Source organism: Chrysemys picta, chromosome 1 (genome assembly GCF_011386835.1).
Source record: "Chrysemys picta bellii isolate R12L10 chromosome 1, ASM1138683v2, whole genome shotgun sequence".
NCBI classification, from domain to species: domain Eukaryota; kingdom Metazoa; phylum Chordata; order Testudines; family Emydidae; genus Chrysemys; species Chrysemys picta.
Window position 1 is genome coordinate 346,163,668 of NC_088791.1, and position 7,279 is coordinate 346,170,946.

Genomic DNA, 7,279 nt, shown 5'->3' on the forward strand with positions numbered 1-7,279 from the left:
CAATGAAGATAGTAAGCAAATGGTAAAACAGTTAGTATTACAGAGTTACACTTATCACAGTTCTTTAAGATATATATATATATATATATATATGAATATAAGATTATAAGCTGCAAAGTTGATTAATACTCACACCCTGTTTTGATAACCTGGTGTTGGCAACACCTTGGGCGTTTTCACACCTCTAGCAGAGGAAGCTACTGCAGAGTTGTTTGCTCTCTAATTTAACTCTATATGCCTTAACTAAAATGAAACCTAAGGGAGATTAAATACCTTTTTAACTTACAGTTTTAAAAGAAATGAAGAACGGCCTATCAATAGTTAATAATCGTCAATACGTAGTTGAAGGTGGAGGCAATGAAGAGTAGACAGGAGCAGATAGGTGGGTAGATTGCCTGTCTAATGACGAGCTGCCTCGCCTTTTTATAGGGCATTAATCGGAAATCTTTCCTCTTATGCCCAAATTTCATTCCTCCCCCACGGAAATGTTAGGGTACACTTACCCCATAGGCTAGTATGTATGTGCGTATGGATGACAGGTATGTACGGACTTGTGGTGTATCTGTTAGACTTGTGGGCAAAACCCCCTTTTTCCACCCTTTATTGCTATTGGTCCAGGTAAAGGTCTCTAGACATCTGTGTGGGTGTTTTGTCTAATTTTACTTTTCTGGGTAAGGGTCTCAAAAGATGTTAACTTCACATTAGCTTAATATACAGGGTTTTGGCCTGTAGGTAGGTCTCTTGCATTACAGCCAAACTTACTTTTAATATAAAATCTATAAGCCTAATACATCAAATACTCAAATTTAAAAGAAAGATATATTTATACAGACAAGCAAATTAATCCTTAAGGCTACAGTATTGGCATATCACAGTAGTGTTGTGTGATCTGTACTGGATATCTGTTCGTTTGTGGCTACAGTTCTGGGTGTTGGTATAATTTTTAAAGCTCTATAGCCTGGGACCCAGGTGTTTGAGAGACTGCCTCTCTCACAGTGGCAGCTACCAGTTGCTGGGGTACTCCAGTTGAATTGCCACGATTGGCAGAAACAGATCATTCTCATTTGAGAATGTGTACATAATTGTAGACTATTGTCATGTTCCCTCTTAGTCATTGCTCAACCAAGCTGTAAGTTTTTATCTCTGTTATATTTTCCTTATGAATCAAGTCCTTAAGATCCCTGATAGTTTTGTTATTTTTTTCTTTACTCCCTCTAATTTTTAAATATCTTTCAGTTACTGTAGTGCTGAAAAATGAACACAATTCTAGGTGTGGTCACTCTAGGCCAATATAGAAAGAAGTATTCCCGCCTTGCTCCAAGATTGGATGCTTGTACATATGCAGCCTGAAACTGCATTCGTCCTTTTTTGCAGGGAGGAGGAAAGCTATATTACACCACTAATTCGTGTGCAATATGCCAATCATGTAACTCTGTCACACTGCCTGCCCAGCTGTTGCCAACACATGGTCTCCATGATTAGGGGTAATACACAGCAGAAACACACAGCAATGCTGGCACCTTGTATACAGACAAAATAAATTTGGAGGCCCTCTTTGCTGGCATTGTTAGATAATGTACATATGAGATAGCTGTATGTGTGTGTGATGCATGCACACTTGATACAGGGACAAGCCTCAGTTTCTACGGAAATGTTTGTTACAATTATATGAGTAAGTCTTAAGTGCAAACAAAGTGTAATGTTCCGTGTTTGTTTCTTTCCAAGTGTCCAGTAGTGACATTGTCATTATGGGAGTAGCAATTGGAAGCATCCTTCTTCTTCTTCTGGTTCTCAGCTTTGCCGTGCATAAAAGAGCTCAAATTGCTCGGATCTTTAGCAGGTAAGTAAAATTTCATTCACGTTTACACTATATGATAAGATTGTGACACTTATTTCTAATTCCAGCTCCCCCAGTGTTACACTTGGCAGTAAGCCTGCCACGCATTGCTGGCCACCTGCAAAAGCACCTCTGTTACATTCCCTAAGCTGGTCCATTATTAGCCTAGGATGCTGCCACAAATCTGGTTGGGCTCCCCCCTGCTGGACGCTCTCCAGACTGCTGTGAGGAAACCCAAACTAGAGCTTGTTAGAAATTTTCTGCCAATTAGGCAGAATAAAATGTTTCATCAAATCTAGTACAGATTCAGCTAAGCCTTAATCAAACACCATTTTCCCTCTGTGCCAGGGGATGGGGAAGGACAGCACTGCTGTGCTTTACCTTCCCACCTTTCCCTTAGCTCCAAGAGGACAGACAGGCAGAGCATCAGAGGCTCTGCCTCCCCGCTTTCCTAATACATTTTGGTTGTCTAAAAGTGGATTTTTTTCTGCAAAGTCCTTTCTGCAATTCCCCCCCCCCTTTTTTTTTGTGGTTTTGACATTCTGTCTAGTTTAGGGATTAAATTTTCTCAAAACAATGACAATGTTAACAAAAAGAGACCCCCCACAAACACACACACTTCCTCTTTTTGCCCAGTTCTAATCATAGAATCATAGAATCATAGATTATAGGACTGGAAGGGACCTCGAGAGGTCATCGAGTCCAGTCCCCTGCCCGCATGGCAGGACCAAATACTGTCTAGACCATCCCTGATAGACATTTATCTAACCTACTCTTAAATATCTCCAGAGACGGAGATTCCACAACCTCCCTAGGCAATTTATTCCAGTGTTTAACCACCCTGACAGTTAGGAACTTTTTCCTAATGTCCAACCTAGACCTCCCTTGCTGCAGTTTAAACCCATTGTTTCTGGTTCTATCCTTAGAGGCTAAGGTGAACAAGTTCTCTCCCTCCTCCTCATGACACCCTTTTAGATACCTGTAAACTGCTATCATGTCCCCTCTCAGTCTTCTCTTCTCCAAACTAAACAAACCCAGTTCTTTCAGCCTTCCTTCATAGGTCATGTTCTCAAGACCTTTAATCATTCTTGTTGCTCTTCTTTGGACCCTTTCCAATTTCTCCACATCTTTTTTAAAATGCGGCGCCCAGAACTGGACACAATACTCCAGCTGAGGCCTAACCAGAGCAGAGTAGAGCGGAAGAATGACTTCTCGTGTCTTGCTCACAACACACCTGTTAATGCATCCCAGAATCATGTTTGCTTTTTTTGCAACAGCATCACACTGTTGACTCATATTTAGCTTGTGGTCCACTATAACCCCTAGATCCCTTTCTGCCGTACTCCTTCCTAGACAGTCTTTTCCCATTCTGTATGTGTGAAATTGATTTTTCCTTCCTAAGTGGAGCACTTTGCATTTGTCTTTGTTAAACTTCATCCTGTTTAACTCAGACCATTTCTCCAATTTGTCCAGATCATTTTGAATTATGACCCTGTCCTCCAAAGTAGTTGCAATCCCTCCCAGTTTGGTATCATCCGCAAACTTAATAAGCGTACTTTCTATGCCAATATCTAAGTCGTTGATGAAGATATTGAACAGAGCCGGTCCCAAAACAGACCCCTGCGGAACCCCACTCGTTACGCCTTTCCAGCAGGATTGGGAACCATTAATAACAACTCTCTGAGTACGGTTATCCAGCCAGTTATGCACCCACCTTATAGTAGCCCCATCTAATTTGTATTTGCCTAGTTTATCTATAAGAATATCATGCGAGACCGTATCAAATGCCTTACTAAAGTCCAGGTATACCACATCCACTGCTTCACCCTTATCCACAAGGCTCGTTATTCTATCAAAGAAAGCTATCAGATTGGTTTGACATGATTTGTTCTTCACAAATCCATGCTGGCTGTTCCCTATCACCTTACCACCTTCCAAGTGTTTGCAGATGATTTCCTTAATTACTTGCTCCATTATCTTCCCTGGCACAGAAGTTAAACTAACTGGTCTGTAGTTACCTGGGTTGTTTTTATTTCCCTTTTTATAGATGGGCACTATATTTGCCCTTTTCCAGTCTTCTGGAATCTCTCCCGTCTCCCATGACTTTCCAAAGATAATAGCTAGAGGCTCAGATACCTCCTCTATTAGCTCCTTGAGTATTCTAGGATGCATTTCATCAGGCCCGGGTGACTTGCAGGCATCTAACTTTTCTAAGTGATTTTTAACTTGTTCTTTTTTTATTTTATCCGCTAAACCTACCCCCTTCCCATTAGCATTCAATAAATTAATGGAAATATCTTATCTCCTAGAACTGGAAGAGACCAAAGGTCATTGAGTCCAACCCCTTCCTTCACTAGCAGGACCAAGTACTGATTTTTGCCCCAGATCCCTAAGTGGCCCCCCTCAAGGATTGAACTCACAACCCTGGGTTTAGCAGGCCAATGCTCAAACCACTGAGCTATCCATGAGAAGCCCAGTTCAAAAAGGGCGCATGGGATTTAATCTACACATTAAATCCCATGCGCCCTTTCCTTGCTGATCTTGAACTCTGTTCCTGGCTTTGTGCTTCTAGCCACACACTCCTGGAGCAGACCTCAAGTCTGACACCATTCTTGGCAGAGGTGACCCCTGCAGTCCAAATGTCTAGGTCACGAAACTAGTGCAGTTTCCCCAAAAGCTTTTGCACATTCCCCAGAATTCCACTGAGTTTTCTGGTTTACAGTTTACCTCTTCAGGGGTACCTCTAGTGAAAGCCAATAGACAAACACAGACTTTGCACAGCATTCCAAAACACCACTACTCTTTATTTAGTAGTATGAGACAACTAATAAGTCCACCAATAGCTACTAGCCAGGATGGGCAGGGATGGTGTCCCTAGCCTCTGTTTCCCAGAAGCTGGGAATGAGCAACAGGGGATGGATCACTTGATGATTACCTGTTCTGTTCATTCCCTTTGAGTCACCTGGTATTGGCCACTGTCGGAAGACAGGATACTGGGCTAGATGGACCTTTGGTCTGATCCAGTGTGGCCGTTTTTATGAGAAACCCGGAATTATACAAAGTAACAGACACTCAAAAAGTATTTCCCTGTGTCACATTCCTCACCACAGTGAATTTTCGTTGGGGTTGGGCAGAGTTTTCAGTGGTGTCCCAGATCTTTCCCCTGTAGCTCATGACTTCTCTTCAGATTCATGGAACTTTTTCATCCAAGCTAGCTGTTTCTGAAATTGATTGATTCACAGTAAAACTGGATTCCCCTCCCCTTATCCCTGCTATGAAAGCATGTCCATATCTTCCTGTCTCCTGCCCTATGATGGAGTGTACAAACCTCACATCAGGCAAGAAGGGGTTAAAATGCAGTTTTGGCCTCAGGCAGCCCCACCATGCTGCACCTGCAAGGCATGCCAGTTTTGGAGCAGGAGATTAAAAAGGGAGAAGCCCAGTTCAAAAAGACCCAGCCATAGGAGATGGACATATCACTCCCCACTAGTTCCCAGGAAGGAGTATTGTGGAGGATGACACTGCCAGGGGGCTTCTGCAAACATTTCTAGATAGCCCTGAGGATACTGAGCTGGGCTACGGCTTATCAGGTATATCCTGAAAGGACGGAGGCCAGGGACATGTTAGGACTATTTTTTATTATGTTTTCCTTTGTTGCCTTTCTTTTGAGGCCTTAAGACGGATAGTGAAGAATATTTTTAAGCAGGCCACAGTAGGAAGATGTCCATGGAAGAAGCAGGAGGTCTGAAGAAGTGGACCTTAGGGCTATAACTGAGAATAGAGGGTGGGACTGAGTTCCCCTACAGACCACCACAGGAAACCCTAACAAAGGCTCTGGATAAGTGTCATAATGCCTAGTGGACCTAGAGTCAGTCTAGAACCCTGGAACAAGGCTGCAAGACTGTGACTGGAGTGCACACTGACTTACCCTGAAAGGAGTGAGACTAAAGAATGACTTGGTCAGAAGGTTTTCACCAAAGTACTGTAGGTGATAGCAGTTTTCTTGGACGATTGGCTTTTAAAGAGACGATCTTACCAGGAAACACAGGAAGCAAACACCATGTTCCTAGATCTGTTCAGAAGGCTAGATCTCAAGGTGAACTTGGAGAAGTCCACCCTGGGACCAGCAGTATGGAGATTATTTATCAGAGATGTTTTGTTCCTGTATGTAGTGCACTACCTGCCCGCCTTCTCCACTGCCTAGGTTCCTGGGGGTCTACCAATAGAGAAGGAACAAAAATGGTAGCAATCTGGCAACCCCCTTTATTCCCTTAGTGCAGAGCATGAGAAGAGCAGGGGTGCATGCATGGACCCAGATAGACACTGTGAGGGAAAAATCTCTAGTCCTGGGTGCATGGAGCACATGCACTATACGTAGGGACAACATATCTCAAAGAACTCAAGTTACTACAAGGTGAGTAACCCATCCCATCCATTTTTAATCTAAATCTCACCACTGCAGGGAAGAAACTGCTCTTCACACCTTAGAAAAATCAAAGTTCTCCTGTCTATCTAGAGATAGGAAAATGCTTTGGGGGTATCCCCCAGATTTTTGCTTTCAGAGACAGAGTTAAAGAATCCCCTGTCTCAACCCAAAGACTCTCCAAGTGGGCTTCTGGTTGAATTTTATTTTATGAGATTGCTAATTCCAAGACCCCTCCTAGAGCTACAGCCCATTCTACCAGATCAGTCTACAGCCCTAGCTCTGTCAAAGAATGTTTCACTTGCAGAAATCAATAAAGCCGTGTATGTACACCTGATGAATTCTGATTGATGTTTTTCCATCAGAATTGAAGTCTCCCTGCAAAAAATTCAGTGAGAACAAAACCTTTCATTTTTTCTGCTGGAAAACTTTCCACGTGAAAACATTTGACTGGCTTTAGTAGCAGCATAGGTGGGAGTTGGTCTACCTCCCCAGTTTTCCTCATAGATGTTAGCACTGTAGTGCCTAATTGAGACCATTTAAATGCTATTACTAAGCAGAGAGAAATTCATTTTTGTTTTTTTTTTAAAAGAAAGGAAATTCAATTTAGAATAAAGTTAATGCAGAGTTAAGGTTACACAATGTGTGGGTGCATGGCTGTCCCTTCCCCGCCAGTCTTGGAGGGAGGCTACACACAGCTAAAAAGATAAAATGACAAAGGGATGATAGGCTCAGAATTTGATGGGATCTCCACACCATCTAATGTCCTGTTTCTTTCAATAAAGAAAAACGATATGATTATTCTATTTCTAAATTCACCTGGTACAGTCCAGAGACTAGCTTCCCTGGTCATCAGAGTATTTTAGTTTGTTCAGGATCTATTATAGTAGCATGTGGCTGTAGGAGCATCTTATCTGATCTAGCATTGGGTACCTCAGCTGCCTCAGTTTCCCTTCTGCATGCAGTCTTCCACAGCGGGTAGGCTGCTCTGGTGCCTTAGGTGGTTTTATTGGCATTTC